Source organism: Pleurodeles waltl, chromosome 6, assembly GCF_031143425.1.
Source record: "Pleurodeles waltl isolate 20211129_DDA chromosome 6, aPleWal1.hap1.20221129, whole genome shotgun sequence".
NCBI classification, from domain to species: Eukaryota; Metazoa; Chordata; class Amphibia; order Caudata; family Salamandridae; genus Pleurodeles; species Pleurodeles waltl.
In genome coordinates this window covers 441,631,699-441,651,145 of record NC_090445.1, presented here as the reverse complement: position 1 = coordinate 441,651,145, position 19,447 = coordinate 441,631,699, and the positions used below count along the sequence as shown (strand labels likewise).

Here is a 19,447-nt window from a genome sequence, read left to right as displayed (position 1 = left end):
AACAGTAACATTTTCCTTCTTTGCCGTCAGGTTCAGACTTGGTCCTTCAAGCTTAGGTGTGACGCCGCGTGGTGTTCTCGCTGGGGTCGCTCAGATCCATTCCTCACTGGAGTCTGCAATAACTCATTTGGTTTCTGTTAGTGTTGAGTTGCTTTGACTCGGTTTTCTGTGGATTGAACACTCTTCAACACCCCACCTGGGGCCTGTCCCCTCGGCCTTCTACTCCATCTTCGACCTGCGAGAATGTTCTTTTGATGGAAAGGACTCTGTTCCGTTTTTGCCCCAAATGTCACTTGAAGTACCCGAGGACAGATCTCCATCTAGTCTGTAGCCTCTGTTTGTCTCCCAAACATCGAGAGGACTCCAGCGCAGCCTGTCTCATGTTGCATAATAAGAAAACTCTTCAAGTGTCAAGCTTGTCGTATCGCTTCAGCCTCCATGGGGTGCCAACAGCAGGAGGACACTGAGCCTCTTTGAGGACAGAGACACTGGGGGCAACCAGCAGCAGGAGCCTACCAGCAGCGAGGTAGAGCAGCTCTCACGGGCGAAGAGTTCTGGTTCTGACATGGAGGGGGATGAGCCCAGCCAGCGCAGCAACAGTCGAAAATGGTCAGTGATACCTTCCAACCAACAACCAGTTCCTCCCCATCACTTACCTCATTGGGAGGCTAGAGCCTTGAGCTGCCAAATCACTCATGAGGCCTCTGGGTTACCACTGCTGCAAGGCCATGGCCAGCACTAAATGGTGGGTTTGGACTAGATGCACACACAATTCGGCACCGAAGTCCGCCTCTAACCTTGCACATCCACCTTGACAGGTGCATCGGTTTCAGCCCAGAGAATTACCTCAAGACTTGTTTTGGAGCTGAGGACTGGATTCGAAAGGCAGTTTGGCAGTGCATGGGCTTCAAAACTGTCTGCTTCGAAGAGCACACTATCCATACCTGCTTGTTCACCTGCCTCTGAGGACTTTGAACAGCCAGTCCTTCAGTGCTTCAAATACAGGCAGACAGTTTACATCCACATTCAACATGACACCAGTTGGATTCTGGCTAAGCTTACCCCCCCTCCACCTTCTCTTCCTCCAGCACCAATCCCACTAGGCCCACCTCTCCATTACCACCCTCACAACAGGGATCTCTTCCTTCGGGGAGTTGGGAAAGTACAAGGTCTCCCAATGATCCAAACTACCTGCCACATGAGTGCCCCTAGGTTGGATACAATGTACAACCCTAGCAGATACAGACCCAGATCTTTATCTAACCAAGCAATTCCCCCCCCCCCCCCCAGATGACACCACTTCTTATTACGAAGTGCTCCAGTGTGCAGCCACCTTTCACAAGGTGGAAATGCACAAGAAGCCTGAAGAGGAGGACCTCCTCATGGAGAACCTTTCCTCCACACCTAGATTAATGCTGTACTGATGGGAGTGTTTCGACCTGTGCATGACATCTTTAAAGAGGCAGTAAAGCCTATAAAAAGCAAATAAGGCCTCCTCCCCTATAGCCCACCCATCAGCTTCCACCAGACTCATTGTGATGCACACAAGCATGTTAATTCTCAGGATACAGGTGATGCTGTCCTTCCAGACTGAGGCTAATTCACCACCCTGAGGTCTCCACATCCTACCCCAAACAGCAACAACTGCACCTACCCACGTGGGGGTACTATAAGTAGGATATAGAGGCAACAATAACAAAGGCAGGGGAAAGGGCACAGCCCCCATAGAGACTGCACCTACTAAGCAGTTACTCCCTTACCATACCCCCTTATCTTACATCTGTCAGGGGAGGGTTACATGATTTTCTCTGTGTAGAAATCACCTTGGATCAAAAGGGTTCTAGATAATTTAGGGAAGGGTACTGCCTATAACCACTGTGCACACACAAGCTCTGCAGCAAAGGGGTGTACTCCTTGTACTTCCTGAGCCCCAAGGCCCATCCTCGACCTCAAGCCACTCAACAAGTACATCCTGTGAGACTTTTCACATGGTTACACCTCAAGATGTCATTCCACTGCTACAGCAAGGCGACTTCATGACTGGTCTTGACTTAAAAGATGCCTACTTCCACATGCCCTAACTTCAGAGTTTCTTTGCAGTGGTGGCCACTCACCTCAGAAGGAGCAGCGTCCCCATCTTCCCTTATCTGGACAACTTGCTGATCAAGGGCACCATGCACCAGACATGCTTAGTGCACACTCAAGGCACCATACATCTCTTACACAGCCTAAGATTCACCATTAGTGCAACCAAACGCCATCTCCAGTCCCTGCAGGTACAGCCTTTCCTAGGAAACATACTCTATTCAGAGCAGGGAAAACATTCCCCAGCTCAGCAAGGGTGCAAACAGTTCTAACAATGAGACTTTTTTTTAGCCGGATCGCCAGGTAACTATCAAGATGATCATGCACTTCCTAGGTGTGATGGTCTCTTGCAAAGCCATAGTCCCACGTGCCAGGTTACATGTGTCAGTTGCAGGATTGCCTAGGGGTACAGTGGTCCCAATTGGGGGCTAGTGGGAGGATCTAGTGTTGATTTGGTCTGTAATCCTCGCTCTCTGCAGTGGTGGAATGCCAGCAATCTGTTGCAGGCATGGCCTTTCCTGGGCCCATTCCCCCAAGTGACCATCACCACGGATGCCTTCCTGACCAGTTCTGGGGCACACTAAAAAGACCTAACTATACATGGTGTGTGGACATCCAATCAACGGGATCGCCACATCAATCATCTGGAGTTGGTGGTGATACAATTAGCCCTCAAGACCTCCTCCCCACTCCCCATCATTCAAAGAAAAGAAGTTCTAGTCCTGACGGACAATACTTGTTTTACTGCCAGAAATAGGATGGCACACACACCCTTCAGTTGTTGGTACTAGCCCATTGCCTTCAACGGTGGGCGATTCATTACAGGGTCCATCCCCTCACACAATATATACCCGGGGTGGACAGTGACTTTGTAGACCTCCTCAGCATGATGCGTCAACAAGTCCACAAGTGGGAACTCCATCCCCAAGTGCTACTCCATATTGCTGCCGTTGGGGGTTTCCCCTCATAGACCTTTTTGCCACCACTAAAAACGCAAAAAGAGCAAACTTCGCCTCCAAGTTTCCACACCCACATTCTATGGGCAGTGCACAATGGATTAACTGGTCAAGAATATTTGCCCACGCTTTTCTGCCTCTCCCCTTTTGTTCGTGGTTCGGAGGCTCCTTCAAACATCCCTCATCTTCATTCTAGTACCAATAATCTCAGCCAGACAGGCCTTGTTCACCACACTTTTCGTCCTTTCTAGTGCCCCACAAAAATTCGTCCAACAGAGTGGATCTTCTCTCCCAAGATCAAGGCACTCTTAGACATCCCAACCCCTCAGTCTTGAGATTAGGCTGCTGAAGTACTAGAATTTGGGTACCTTAATCTGCCTGCAACATGCTTGACCATTCTTAGTCCTGCTGGCCTACTACTAGAGCATGCTATGGAAACTGTACACTATCCTCTGCCTAAAGACATTGACCCTCTGAAACCAACAGTACAAGACATTGTCACCTGCTGCATTTGCAAAAGTCGCACCTTCCTTAAACTTCTATTAGTCTTCATTTATCGTCTGTTGCTGCTTATCTCCAAAACCGACAGCACTTTTCAGGGTGCCTGTTATCAAATCCTTCATGGATGGATTCAAAAGGGTTTTCCCACCACAGGTGCCCCCTGCTCCTGTGTGGAACCTTAACATTGTTGTCGCGAGGCTAATGGGCCCTTCTTTTTAACTGCTTCACTCTTGTCCTCTGCAGATCCTTTCCTGAAAAAAACAGCTTTTCTGGTAGCCATCACTTCCCTTCACTGAGCAAGTGAAATACAGACACTTACCTGAATCTTTCTTCCAAGTACAACATAATAGGGTGGTCCTCAGAACAAACTCTAAATTCCTACTCAAGGTTGTCTCTGGTTCCACCTCCGTCAGGCTGTTGAGCTCCCAGTGTTCTTCTCATGCCAGAATCGGTTTCAGAATGAGCTCTCCACACAGATGTAAAAAAAGAGTGCTCATGTATTACACTGACATAACAAAGCACTTCTGCGAGGCACAGCAACTTTTTGTCTCCTTCTCCAGTTCACACAAGGGACATTCACTTTCTAAAGTAAGCATTGCAAGCTTACAAAATATAAAAATGTATGGAGTCCTGTTTTGCGAAAGCCAAACGTTCCTACCAATCCCCACTCAACACGCAAAAAAGGCTTTCTTAGGAAATATTCCTAAACTTAACACTTGCAAAGCAGCTACCTGGTCTACCCCACTCATACATTCACGAAACATTACTGTGTGATCAGACTGTCCTTGCACACTCTTCCAGGTTATGCCACATTCTCATGCTAGCCATCACTGCTTGGAAGGACTGCTTTACAGTCTTTGCACAGCAGATGTATCTACGGCTACACATGCCATGAGCTGAAAATGTTACTTACCATGCAAGTAACCTAGGCAAACATAGTTAAGAATCTGTTTGTGGCATGTAGTGCTGTAGATACACATGCGCCCACCCTTCTCCTCTGATGCCTTTCGGTGTTGCAGATTTTTCTCTTAAAAGTTTGTCCATGATCTATCGTACTCATGGCCATCTTTCTGTGTCTCTATGCTCTGTCTACATCCTCACCCTGCATGTGGAAAACATTGTAACAAAAAAGCTGATGCGTATTACCAGCAGTAGGTGGAGTCAGAATACATCAGGGCTCAAAGATACTTTGTTTTTCTTTAAAAAAAAAAAAATATATATGCACACATCCGAGCCCAACACTAATGGTAGGAGTATGCACAGCATGTGAATATACAGCCCTACAATCCACAAACAGATATTTACAGGATAATATTTTCCTTCCATCACACTTCAGACTTACACAAATATGCTTCATCTGTGTATTTCCACTTGTTGATACATTCTGTTTGAGTTTTTAAATTGTGTTATGAAAAACATTATCCTACAACTCTTTCTTTTTACACTCGCTATACTCCAGCAAGATTGCCACATAGTTCACTTTACAAAATCTTCTCACTTTTCAGTCAGAGAATCTCCACTTTAAAAGAATAACATCAATTTGTCAGAAGATTTGGCCTGCCACTAGACCTCGTTCTTTGAAGCACACCAAACGTGTCAAGATAAACACAAAATTTAAAGGCATGTTTATTGTTCATTCACCTTCTGAACTTCAGCATGGTTACTCTGGGCTTTCTCCAGCACCACCTACTTCCAGCACCTATGCTTCTGATGTTTTGGCGAGTTTCTTGCAAAGTGCACCCTACCTCTGCTTTGCCACTGTTCCTACTATTAATGTATCTGACAGCAGAAAGGAGATGTTCTGGGGGTGAAGGTGGGTTCATTACTCTATCATGGAGCTGCCAGGATTTTCCAGGTCATTTCTTACCTTCTTCCCGCATCCCGAGTGGAAACTGCTCTTTGCCACATCCTGAGCCTTCGGCTGGAGAGGGAACACTAAACTTGTTTGAGGCTGTTGTGTCGCTAATACTGTATTGGCACAATGCATGGAACGCTTCTGCTACCTCAGAGTGTGGACTTTAACTACTTTTTGCCTGTGTTAAGTTCAGTAAGCCTGAAGCAGAACTGGGCAGTTATCCCAGTAAGGGGCTGTATGCTAACGTCTTTCAAGGAGTTATTAATTTTTAGTTTCATTTTTTCTATTTAAAACCTTCTAGTTGGGGAAGCAGGCACATCCTCGCCTCCAGCCACGTATGCACACACAACACCCAGCACACACATTATTGTAGAACCTGCCACTGATGGGAACTACTGTGCTGGTGAATGTAGTGCGGTAAATCCACAAGACGTTGTGGGTGTCAAGGATAAGTTTATTTATATAACAATCCCACGACACAGAGCGGCAAAGAAGGTCAGTCTTGTCCGGTCAGCAGCTCCCAGCAAACTGCCCTCCCATGAGAACCCCAACCTTCCAGAACGCTACCATGTCATGGAATGAAACCGGCCTAAAGAAACACACCGATAAAACTACTAACATACTACACATCTTCCCTATTTACACAAAAATAAAGTAAAATAAACCCCCTTGTTTAGCTATAATGGCAACACAATGTTTTTTTTTTTAAACTCAAACATACTAGGTGAGATCATAACACAACAATTTTGAAGGCAACACAATGGGTCTCTGAAATCGTGAATGTTTGATACTTTTTGTTGTCTCCATTGTAGTAGGAATACTCACTATTGAATCATTTTGTGGACTAACACAATCATTATTCAAAACACTCTTCTTCCCACCTCACAAAGATATAATTACATCCGTGCTCAAGATAGAATCATCCTCATCTAAAATCTTTGAACAAGTATCCAAATACATTTTCGCTTGCTGAGTGGTAATTGGTATAACTCTGTTTTTGTTCCACCACTCCTTACCCGAAAGTAACACAGCACTCTTCCCAACTTTCAAGACTTTGGTAGGCTTAACAAATTTTGATTCTCCTTTCAAGACCCTCGTAGGTTTTTTTAATAACCCCCATCCGCCTTCTTGAAATTCAAGTTCCTTCACATGTTTAGTCTTGTGAAAGTATAATTTTTGTGTCAACTGCTTATCTCCAACTCTTTTTTTGATAAATTCCCTAGACACAACTTCACCTTCCTGGCCATTACTCAACCAATTTGGAACAAATTCCACATTTGGCTTGCGGCCTCTGAGTAACGAAAAAGGTGAGACTTTAGTAGTCATGTGTGTGGTATAATAAGCCCACACTGAATTCCCTCCTTCAAAAAAAAAAAACGATTTGCTCTTTCCACAAGTCCATTAGCAGCAGGACTATAGAGAGCTACTTGAAAGTGTTTAATGCCATGTCAACACTGAAATTGTTGCATGTTTTTAGAAATTAAATATCAACTGTTGTCAGTGACCAGTTCTTTTGTCGCATCTTCCACACAAAAAACTTTTTTAAGGAAATTAATCACATTTCCAGAATGTGTGGAATCCATAAAATCAAAATAAATCCATTTTGTGAAATAATCAATTAGAACCAACAAATATTGACTTCCACGAGGCAACAATTGAAAAGGTCCTGAGAAATCCATAGCAACTTTGTGCCATGGACCCATAGGTAATACAACAGGTGTCAATGGATTTTCACTAGTCACCCAACGTTTATCTGACACCACACATTGGGGACAAAGATCAATAAAAGTTCTAACTTCTGAATCTATCTTAGGCCACCAATAAAACTATCTTAACCTCTTCCAAGTGGCTGAAACACCTAGATGATCTAAATGTGTAATTTCCACGATCTTGGGCCTAATACCTCTTGGAGGAACAAATAGTCCTCCTCTCAAACAAATATTCCCTTCATAAGTTAATTCAGATGCCACTTGCTGGAAACTCTGCAACTCACCATCCACTCTCCCTGGCCGCCCTTCTGTTATATATTTTAACACTTTCCCTAACACAATATCACCCTCCATGGCTTTCTCCCAATCATTTTCCGAAAGATGCTCATCTACACCTTGTAAAGCATCCACCACTCCAACCACACATTCAGTATCATCCTCGTCTGAGTTGTCTTCCAAATCCACAGGTAAACGTGACAAACAGTCCGCCTTAAAATTTCTCCCACCTTGAACATAATTTAAACGCATGCTAAATTCATGCAACTTAGCTAAAATACGAACTAAGCGAGCAGAAGCCTTACCAAGACCATACCCTGAAAGTAAAGGCACTAACGGTTTATGATCAGTAAATATATCAAATGGTTTCCCCCAAACATACACTTTAAATTTCTGCACCGCACAAACACAAGCTAAAGCCTCCCTGTCACAGTGTCCTTTCCTCGGGATCTGCAAGTCGATGAACAAAAGGCCCACCTTCCAGCGTCACCAACTCAGAAAGCTATTATAGCACAGAGTTATGATGAAGCCAGTCGGGGGGAAGGGAATTAGGGTGGGGAACAGCAGGGAGAGAGATCTGAAAAGTAAAGGTTAGAACTAATATGCATCTACTCATTAATAAAAATGTAACTCATCAATAAACTCTTGACTAAATGCGTCTCCGAGATATCAGATGGAGACCCCTTTTGAAATGAGGGCAAGGGTAAACCATGACCTCAGATTCAAGAAATAGCAAGAACTTTGGACTACGATTATACTCAGAATATCAATCCTGTAACATCTATGCCTTCAGAACATGAACCTTTGATCATGACTTAGAAAATCTCAAATAATTAAATATGCTTTTCACATCGTAAGCTTTCCAAAGAACCATGAAAACTATGATTTGCTTATCTCCAGAAATACTTTCATTCACAACAATAAATGGCCAAAATGTTTTACTCATTGAACTTGAAGCGCTTTACTTAATAATACCAGGAAGCGCTTTTACTCAAGTAGCCTGAATCACTTAGATTGTTGTGCCAAGAACCTTTTACTCCTGTGAATTGAAGCGCTTTGATTGTTGTGCCAAGAGCGCTTTACATCTGTGAACTGAAGCGCCTGAATTGTTGTGCCAAGAGCGCTTTACATCTGTGAACTGAAGTGCCTGAATTGTCGTGCCAAGAGTGCTTACATCTGTGAACGAAACGCTTTGAGTGGTTGTGCAAAAGAGCGCTTTACATCTGTGAAATGAAGCGCCTGAATTGTCGTGCCAAAAGTGCCTACATCTGTGAACGAAACGCTTTGAATGGTTGTGCAAAAGAGAGCTTTACATCTGTGAATGGAAAACACTTTGAATTGCTGTGTACAAAAGCGCTGTACATCTGTGAACTGGAACGCTTTGAATTGTTGTGCAAAAGAGTACTTTACATCTGTGCTCTGAAATGCCTTTGATTGTTGCGCCAAGGCCGCTGTAGTCTAGAAACTGAAAACGCTTTGCTCGTTATGCTAAGGGGCGCTTTACCTTTTGGAAGTAATGACTTACTCCAAACTTGGATTCAGCAAGGCCTTACCGCTACGAGTACGACCTACTTGTTTATGAATGCACCATGGAAACAAGGATACTTTGGTTGGATGACACTCTGCCATTCAGGAACTCTGTTTTTCTCCAGAGAAACCCCCACGAGGTTTGGCTGCATCGAAGTCTTCAAAATAGTGAGCAACGTGCTTGGGTGTGGCTGGGCTTTATAGGCCTGCCACACCCCAAGATGGCTGCTGCCTCTAAAAACATGGGAATTGTAGTTCCTTCATAGAATAGCACTGATAAGTGCATCTTGTCCAACAATGTCCTGAACCTGGAGCTCTATGAGCTTTGCCACAGGGCAGACGACGCTGATGGCCTCCTTTGCAACAAGAGGGGATGACAAGTGGTGCGCATAAAGCGCCGCAGAGTCGCACAGCGGAGTTTCGGGCGAGACCTGGACCGCTCCTGGCCTTATTCCAGACACTCCCGCTCAATGGTGCTATAATTTGTATCTGCATTTGATAGCGTTCTAGGTGCAAAGGCAACAGTCGTCTCACGCCCATCTACAAACTGTCCAAAAACCGCTCCCAAACCTTTGAGACTGGCATCAACAGTGGTAAAACACTTACTTTTAGGATTAAACGGTTTCAAAGCTGGAGCACTTGTTATTAACTCTTCAACTTTTTCAAATGCATTGTCAACATCCGGAGACCAAACAGATTTCACACCTTTACACAACAACCCCCTTAAAGGCTGAACAATGATGGCATAACTTGGCACAAAACAAGCATAATATTCACAAAGACCAAGAAAAGACCCAAGAATATCCCTATCAGTTGGTGCTGGTGCTTTTTTAATGGCTTCTAAATTACCACACTTAGGTTTGATGCCTCCCTCGGAAATCAGATGTACAAGATACTCCACCTCTTTAACCAAAATTTTACATTTCTCCGGTCTTACTGTCATGCCCTTTTCTTTCTTTGGTGAAAATCAAAATATCATCTTGGAGAACTTGTACACAATCCAAGTCACCAAACAAATGATCCATCAACCTTCGGAAAACACTAGCCGCCGATGCAAGCCCAAATGGCAACCTTAAATATTTGTAGGCTCCAAATGGTGTCACAAATGTGGTAGAATCCTTTGTACATTCATCTAAGGGAATCTGATGATACGCGGAATGTAAGTCAATCACTGAGAAATATTTGGCCCCACTAATATTCGCAAACATGTCCTGAATATGTGGAAGGGGATGACAATCCACAGCTAAGTTCTTATTGAGTGACCTCAAGTCAACACACAACCTCAGATCGTCAGATCTTTTCTTTGCAATCACAGTGGGAGAAACCAACTCTGAGGCCCCAGCCTGTTGTATTACTCCTTCCTTACACAGACTATCCAATAGCATTTTCAAATCAGAACGAAGACTTAACAAAATTGGTTGAACTTTGTGTGCAACAGGACATGCATTAGACATCAATTTGATATGATGTTCAAAACCTGTCACATTCCCAATGCCTTTTTAAAATACTTCTGGAACCTTATTCATTATGTCACAATACATCTCCAGCATCCTCAGTAAGGTTTAGGGGGAAATCGCCTAATCCCACTGGTTCATCATGACCTGATCTTAATATCAAGCCTAGCCTTGCCAGTTCCTTCCAACCCACAATATCTCGTCCCCTGACAGCGACATAAATTTTAGCTGAAATTGTCCTATCTAAACATTCTAAATCACCAACCAAAAAAAACAACATTTCAATATCAAACTCCCCAAAAGCTTTAGGATTGATGTCTGTGCACTCGAATTTAGTATAATGTGGCCACATTTTCAAGAATGTATGATCTGCTAAAATGGTAACAGGTGCACCAGAATCAGCCATGACTAAAATATGCCTGTTACCTACAACGGCTTGCACAAGAGGACCTGTGATCTTTAACATATCTCTATTATTGTCAGCTGTCAATAGCACATTCTCAAACTTCTGTACACAAACATCCTCATCACTACACTGCTAATTTTATTTCTGTTGTTGACACTTTTGAATGACTCTTTTCCTGCTCTCCACATTTCCTTAAAGTGTCCCAACTTCCTGCAAACATTACACCTTTTATTGATGGCTGGACAAAACATTGAGTTGCTAAAATGTGTTTGAGACCAACAGCAAAAACATACACTTTGGCTCCCCCTTTCTATTTGAACTTTGCATTCAAACCACAAACAATGTTTTCTTCTACTGAGGCAATAGAAGTAATACTCTCACAACCTTCTGAAGCTCTTGATGAAAGAATTGAATGTTCAGTTCTCTTTGCAACATCAATAACTTCAGAAAGAGTAGGATTTCGACAAGTCAACAACCTTTCCTGATTTATTTATTTTTTTTTTTTTTTTTTTTTTAACAATTGAAGACAAACTGATCACGGATATAAATGTCCACATTGTTTTCAAATTCACATGTTGAAGCCAAGACACGAAGATCAACAATATATTCCTCTACTGTCTCAGCACTTCCTTGTTTCCTTCTAGCAAAATTGTGTCTCTCCAACAGTACACTAGCCTCTTCAGAGTATTGTTTCCGCATTCTCTCTCTTGCTTCATCATAAATATCCCACCTGGCACCTTCTGCGACAGGTGCAGCTACAACAGGTAAATTGTCAAAAAATGTTTGGCCAGCCACGCCCAAATGGTTGAACAGTAATGCAGTTTTACGATCAGGCTCATAACTAGCTGCTCCAATAGGTACTAAATAATTTTCAAAAACGCACAACCACTGTCTCCGTTTAATCCTGGGCCTTCCTGGACATTGTAAAAATGGAGGTGGTTGAATCACATTGTTGTTGACTGCCATATTCAGAGCCTTAAAAAAATTATCCTCTTCCTTACTTGACCTTTTTTATTTTTTTTGCTTTTTTTTTGTTGCTTTTTTTTTTATTTAAATAAATCAAGCAAAATTAGCACTTTTTAAAATATGTACAATATGCAAACTTTAGGTACGTACACAACAACAATTAAAGCATGTGATACCCCCCTGCCACTAAAATGATTCTGTTACCAACGGTGTTTCCAAGATAACTCCTCACAAACAATAGTTACTCAAATGAAGAGGCCTCACAGTGAACTGGATTACTTCAATCACCAACGAGAGCTCACGCTGCAAGAAATAAGTGAAAATTAAACTTCTCCGTCACTCGTTATTACTACTAACAACACGCACTCACGCTGGGAAAAGCGTGTAAATGAAAAGCCTTTCCGCAATAAACACACGTTGATGGTTGCCCGTAGCGACACGAGCTTACGTCGCTCATAGCGTCAGACCTTAACTTCACAGGTCCCATGATGCTCCACTTCCCAGTGCCGCGCGTAACCATGGATTCCTCAGCGGCATACTCCCTCAACCTTCGAATGCCAGGAAACGGTTGAGGCAATCTTGACAACGATCGTAAGTTTCATAATCGGCACAACGATTGTATGATAGTTTTCTTCCCTCTGTCTGTTTCCGAGGCCAACTCCGGACACCAAATATTGTCACATCGACAGCTGCCACATTGTCGTCTGTGTCGGTGGGTTTCTGTTTTCTTCTTTTTTTTTTTTTTTTCTTTTTTAAAGATAAAATCTTACCCACGCTGTCACAGGTGCCCCACTCCTGGTCCCAATAATGTAGTGAGGTAAATCCACAAAATGTTGTGGGTGTCAAGGATAAGTTTATTTATATAACAAACCCACGACACAGAGCGGCACAGAAGGTCAGGCTTGTCTGGTCAGCAGCTCCCAGCAAACTGCCTTCCCATGACAACCCTAACCTTCCAGAACGCTACCATGTCATGGAATGAAACCAGCTTAAAGAAACTTACAGATAAAACTACTAACCTACTACAATGAGCTATTGTGAAAGGGTTGAATGCCGTCCCTAACAGTGAAGTTATTGTAGCGATGATCACAGTGAGACACAAGACAGTAAAAAGGTAAAAGACTGTTTGTGTCTTTTATTTCTCAGAGTAGATGAACCCATGACATGAAGCACAAGCTTGACAGTAAGTCTCCCATCCCTTCCAGCACTTGACGACCAACTGCCTGTCATAAGATTCCATGGAATCTTATGACACATTTGGAACATGTTGACAGCAAACTATTTAAAGGCACAGTATAAAGAAACACATACTAAAACAGATACTACATCACCTTCCCCCTTTAAAAGCGAACCAAAAAAATAAAATGATAAAATACAAAATAAAACACCATTCAAATCTTAAAACATAGTAATACAAAAACTTTAGAATTCGCTAATACAATTAAAAGTCTTTAAATTTGCTTGGCACCTTTACTTGATGGAGACCCACAGATCTCGTACTTGAACACTGAGTGTCATGTAACTTTCCTGCCATTTGATTACATGCAATACCTCTACTGGCGAGATGCTGATTATTTTGTTGTGAGAGAACAGAATTATCATCAACACATTTAAAATCCTGACAAACATCAGTGGAAAGCATAGAATCTTCTGGATGTTTTGCTTTACAAACATTTTGATAAATGTGAGCCTGCAAATCAGAAATAGGAACCACACTATCTCTGTTCCACCACCCTTTCCCTTGTAACAAAAGTGACGTCTTTGTAACTTTTTGTACTTTCACAGGGGACATGAACTTAGTTTCCCCCTTTAAATATTTGTTGTTTTCATTTGTTGTTTTTTTTTTTATTAAAACCCAATTACCTACTTCTATTTTAACTTTGCGAACATTATTCTTTTTATCATAATAGTCCTTCTGTTTGATCTGTTTAACTAGTGCATTCTTCCTATTAGTCTCACAATCTAAAGCAATGTCATTACTATTAGGGGCTAATCTCAACCACTGAGGAATAAGTTTAGATTTAGGATCTCTGCCTCGAAGCACTCTGAAAGGAGAAAAATTTGTTGTGGAATGAGGAGTTGTTACATACGCCCAGATATTTTCTTTTAGAAAAGTTTCCACATCAATGTTCAATGAAACGGCAGTCTGAATACCTTCTTTCAGTATAAGATTAGCCCGCTCTACTAAGCCATTAGAAGATGGACTATATAGAGCCACTTTTATGTGAAATATCTAGACCTGTCAAAAACTCACTCATTTCTTTTGAGACAAAATGCATACCATTGTCTGTGACAATATAGCGTGGAGAACCCTCAATTTGAAAAGTCTTCTTTAAAAAATCAATAGCTGTTTTCGTACTAGGTGATTCAACAAAATCGTAATAGATCCATTTCGAAATATAATCTACTAGCACAATAAGGTAACGTTGTTGTCTCGGAAGAATAAGGAAAGGACCAGAGTAGTCTAAAGCCACCTTCACCCAAGGAGATTCAGGCATCTCCACAGGAAATAAAGTTTTGTGTGTAGTTTTCCAATGTTTGTCCGAAGCAATACACTGAGGTCAAAGTTCAATAAATTGAGAAACTGCTTTGTCTATACCTGGCCACCAAAAATGTTGTTTAAGTTTTTTAACAGTGGCTGAAATTCCTAAGTTTCCCTCATGTGCCATCGAACACAAACGTTTCCTTATTGCAGTAGGTGGTACAATTAAATCTTTGCGTACACATATTTGACTTTCACACGACAATTCAGATGCTACTTGTGCAAAACATTTTAGATCACCTGAAAGTGACTTATCTTGAGGCCAACCCACATTTATGAAATGTAATACTTTTTTTTAATACTTCATCCTTATCCATAGCCTCCAACCACTCTTGTTCAGAAATAATACCTTCACAGCTTGATATTACATCAACAACATCTACAACACATTCTTTTTCTTCTCAAATCTCACTGTGAGCTTCCCTGAGAGGTAAGCGGGATAAACAGTCTGCCCTGAAGTTCTTTCCACCTTGTATATACTTGATCTTAAAATTGTACTCTTGTAATTTGGACAGAAGTCTAACTAACCTTGCAGAAGCTTTCCCCAACCCACTACCACTTAAAAGAAAAACAAGAGTCTTATGATCTGTAAATAATTCAAATGATGTACCCCAAACGTAAGTTTTGAATTTATCCACCGCCCAAGAACATGCAAGAGCCTCTCGTTCAATGGTACTGTATTTCATCTCTGCTTCACTGAGGGACCTAGAAGCAAATGCAACTGTGTTCTCTTTATTATGAACCCACTGTCCAAAAACAGCCCCCAGCCCCTTCAAACTAGCATCAACGAATATGAATGGTTTATACTGAGAATAAGGCTGCAACATGGGTGCATTGATAACTAACTCCTTAATTTCTTCGAAAGCTTTGTTAATTTGTGTGGACCAATCAAATTTAACCCCTTTTTTGAGCAAAGATCTCAAAGGTTGTACTAACAAGGCATAACCCAGCACGAAACGTGCATAATAGTCACACAACCCAAGAAATTATTTGAGAGAGTCGTTGTCTGTGGGCGGAGGTGCCAACTTAATAGCCGTAACATTGCAGGACTTAGGCTTGATGCCCTCACTAGTGATAGTATGGCCTAAATACTCAACTTCCTGTAGCATAAACTTGAATTTATTCAACTTTACTGTCATGCCACACTTCATCAGAGTACTGAAAACTTTTTCTAACTTAACGACATGTTCCTCAATAGTTTCTGTGAATACCAGAATGTCATCCTGGAAAGCCTGGATTTGTGTCTCATGGCCAAACAAAGAATCCATAAGTCTTTGAAGCACACTGGCAGCAGATGCCAGACCAAAAGGCAACCTTAAATACTTATAGGCACCAAATGGTGTCACAAACGTAGTCAAAGCCTGAGACTCTTCACTCAAAGGTACCTGGTGATAGGCAGAGTGCAAATCTATTGTGGAAAATTATTTTGCATTACCCACATTAGCCACCATCTCCTGTATATGTGGCAATGGATGGCAGTCTACAATTATATTTTGATTCAACGACCTGAGGTCAACGCATAACCTTAAATCCCCAGAATGTTTCTTGGTCAAAACAATTGGAGAAACCCATTCCGAAGAATCAGTAGGGGCAATAACCTTCTCCTGAACCAGTTTGTCTAAAAGTTTTCTTAAATCAGCTCTGGCACTTAAAGGAACAGGCCTCACTTTATGTGTGATGGGTACGGCATCTTTTTTTAACTTCATCACATGCTCAAACCCCTTTACATTGCCAATGTTATCCTTGAAAACAGCTGGAAATGTCCCCAATAAAGAATCCACTATATCATTGTCTGATGATAAATAGCAAACAGGCATATCACCAAGAACAATAGGTTCAATGTGTCCAGGACGCAGATGAATGCCAAGTCTTGCTAAATCTTTCCAGCCAACAATGTCACGACCTTTAACTGCATTGTAAATTTTTGTTATGACATTCCTCCCTAAACATTCCAAAGTTGAAATTAAAAACCCTAATAAATCCACATCTTGTTCGCCAAAAGCTTTTGGATTTATATCAGGTGAAATAAGACACGTATCAGAAGGCCAATACTTACGAAATGTCACATCACCTAAAATCGTTACAGGGTCCCCAGAATCTGCCATAACAGTAATAGATTTCCCATCAATAGTTGCTTGACAAAAAGGCCCTTTGATTTTCTTGTCAGGAGCCAAATTGACATGATTCAAATCATGAATGTCAATGGTTAACAAGACATTAGAAAATCTATTAAGGCAGTCTTGGAGATGATCATCATTGTCATTAACATTCACGTTACTAATCTTCATCTTGTTACCATTACCTGAAGAACTCTTACAAACTACCTGGAAGTGACCAATTTTCCGCCATCGTAATTTTTTTTTACCTAGTGCAGGACATGAGGGAAAATTTCCTAAATGATTCCTTGAGCCACATCTGTAGGGGAAACAAAATAGCTGCCCTGCTATTTTAGACAAAATTAGCCTCACCGATAGCCAATGCTTCCCAGGGCCGGTTTCTTTCCTCAAAGCAGGAAGTATTCTTTCGTCGGTGGGTTCAGGAAAAACTTAACCCCACTCCTGGTACAAAAATGTAGCGATGATCACAGTGAGACACAAGACAGTAAAAAGGTAAAAGACTGTTTGTGTCTTTTATTTCTCAGAGTAGATGAACCCACGACATGAAGCACCAGCTGACAGTAAGTCTCCCATCCCTTCCAGCACTTGACGACCAACTGCCTGTCATAAGATTCCGTGGAATCTTATGACACATTTGGAACATGGTGACAACAAACTATTTAAAGGCACGGTATAAAGAAACACATACTAAAACAGATACTACATACTACAGTTATCTAATTGCTGAAGAGGGCTGACCAGTTTCACCATGCTGCACGCTGAGGTCGGCAGTAGAAAAATGTGAGTGACACCACAGCAGAGCACTGAAAGGGTGAAATTTAACCAGATTTAACAGAAAGTGAGTTTATGAAAAATTTGCTTTTTATAGAGGTTTTTGTGGCAGACTTGAAAGGGTTAAGAAATAGGTATGTCTGGACAGTTGGTCCCGAAGGAATTGTGAAGGGCTACATGATGCCATAAAAATAAAAATTAAAAATAGTACGATCTGTTTGGCTGAGGGCACTTTTTTCCTCCACCAGTCATCATGACCGCTACTTGAACAGAAATGTTACATCCGCCATCAAAGTATATATGGGCACTCAGTCCCCGCACCCTGAAGTTGAATTTAAATACAAAAAGGGACAAAGTAGAAATATCCTGACCACCGGCACGTGTGACAGGGACCCAGGGGGCCTTCCCAGGGACTTAAAAATAAATATATAAATAAAATAAATACATTGTACCATAGTACACCTGCGGAGCTCAGGTTGGCCTTCCAGTGACGTATCACCGGACTCCCTGGGATTCCAACACACAAGTGGCACCTCTCAGGGTACCACTCGACCACACAAGCTTTGACAGGTGAAGCTTGCATGGTCCCTACAGTATGGCAAAAAAAAAAAAAAATGAATGAGCACAATGTGGGATGGTAGGGTGCCTGCTTAAGGGTGGATGGACGCAGGGCCTGGCTGCAGCCCAGGGCTTGTAGTTGGCAGGGCATTTTCCGCCCACAGAAAGTTGGGTGTAGGGGCTCATCAGAGGTCAGGACCTCTGGTGAGCCCACATCTGCACACAACGTTATGTTTAGGTATTGGTAATAGGATCTTACCTTGGGTGAAAAAGAAAAGCTCATAAATTCACTGGAAAAAAACAAAGCTTACAGTGACATTATAGTTAGATATTCATTTACACAAAAAAATAACAAATTCACCAGTTATAGATTACTGAGCTAACTATAACTTGCACCACTGCCATGCATTGCTTATGAACTCCGATATTGCTTCAATCATGATTTGTTAAAATATGTAATTGCTGGCATCACTAATAACATCATCTAGCGAATATGATAGTTTGCTATGGACTTGTACTATTAGTAGGTATTCAGTAAGGTACAGTTAGACCCAGTTTTCTTAAGCTAACTCGCTGCAGGTGGCCAACACCTCCAGTAGGCAACCTTCAGCCACGTCCAGCCATGGTTTGCGGCTAGGCATGCAGCTATTTCCTGTACCCAACCTCCCTGCTGACGTCAATTCCAGCTTTGCGTGTCCAGAGGGGGTTGTCTGCAGGGCTTTGCCCAGCCTCCATCAGGCAAACTGCAGCGCTGCGCACATCCTTTTGCTCTTCTTTGATTTTGTTAGCGTTAGGTTTTTTTGTTTGTTTTTATAGTAAGGGAGCAGAGGTGGAAATAATTTCCCATTTTTAGCTGTTGTAGGAAAGTTTGCTAATGATCCAAACCACTTAACTGATTTACATCAAAATTTGCATGAAAATAGACTTTTTTGTTTTTCAAAAAGTGTACTTTCATTGGTTTGGTCAAAATCTGTTCAGTAGTTTTGTTGATGTTAGTGTTTAAAAAGTTATTGAGCACGTTTTCAAGGGTTGACGTTTGAAATTTAAGAAGTGTGATTGGCTGAATAGTAGGCTCTGAAGTGTTTTCACTACTGACATCTTAAATCACAGGAGTGGACAGCGACTTGTGAATTTTGCTCTGTGGAAAAACAAAAATTCCACTGTCATGTGTTGCCATCTCTCAAATTTCTCGCATAGGGGAATGCTCAGGGAAAACTCAGTTGGAAAACGCAAGGCCCAAAATAGGGAATAAAGTCTGAAAATGGCACATGAGTCCAAAAGGAAATCGAGAGCCAGCATTTTAGGTTCTGGAATCGACTGGCATTTTGTGAGTGACTTGCAAATTACTGCTCATATGCAAGTATCACGCATTGGGTTAGAAAATAAAAAAGAGCACAAGCAAAGCCAGCCACGAAGTGATTGTGGGGTGTTGAATGCCACTGCGCTCTGCATGGCCAAAGGCAGTCCAGCAGGAGATGGCTGGTAGGAAGTTGGGTGTGCGCATTGAAGACTGGCTGATAGTACGGGGTAGGGTGCAATGCCTGGTCTCTGGCCAGACCCTGCACACCACCCTGTGATGCACAGCTAAAGCTCATGTGCATTGAAGTATGGGTGATGTGAGATGGTTGGGCGCAGACTGTGGTCAGCAGGGGGTGACATTTTCAAAGTAAATAATTAAAAAAATTAATTAAAATTAAAGAAAAACACGGCTAAAAATGAGTTAC

At 42.0% G+C, this 19,447-nt stretch overlaps 1 protein-coding gene across 1 annotated transcript in view; it reads left to right on the top strand.

Annotated features, from left to right (window-relative positions):
- DSTYK (dual serine/threonine and tyrosine protein kinase) overlaps positions 1-19,447 on the top strand; it is a 327,446-nt gene that overhangs the window by 230,055 nt on the left and 77,944 nt on the right. The gene's annotated exons all lie outside the window — the stretch shown is intronic.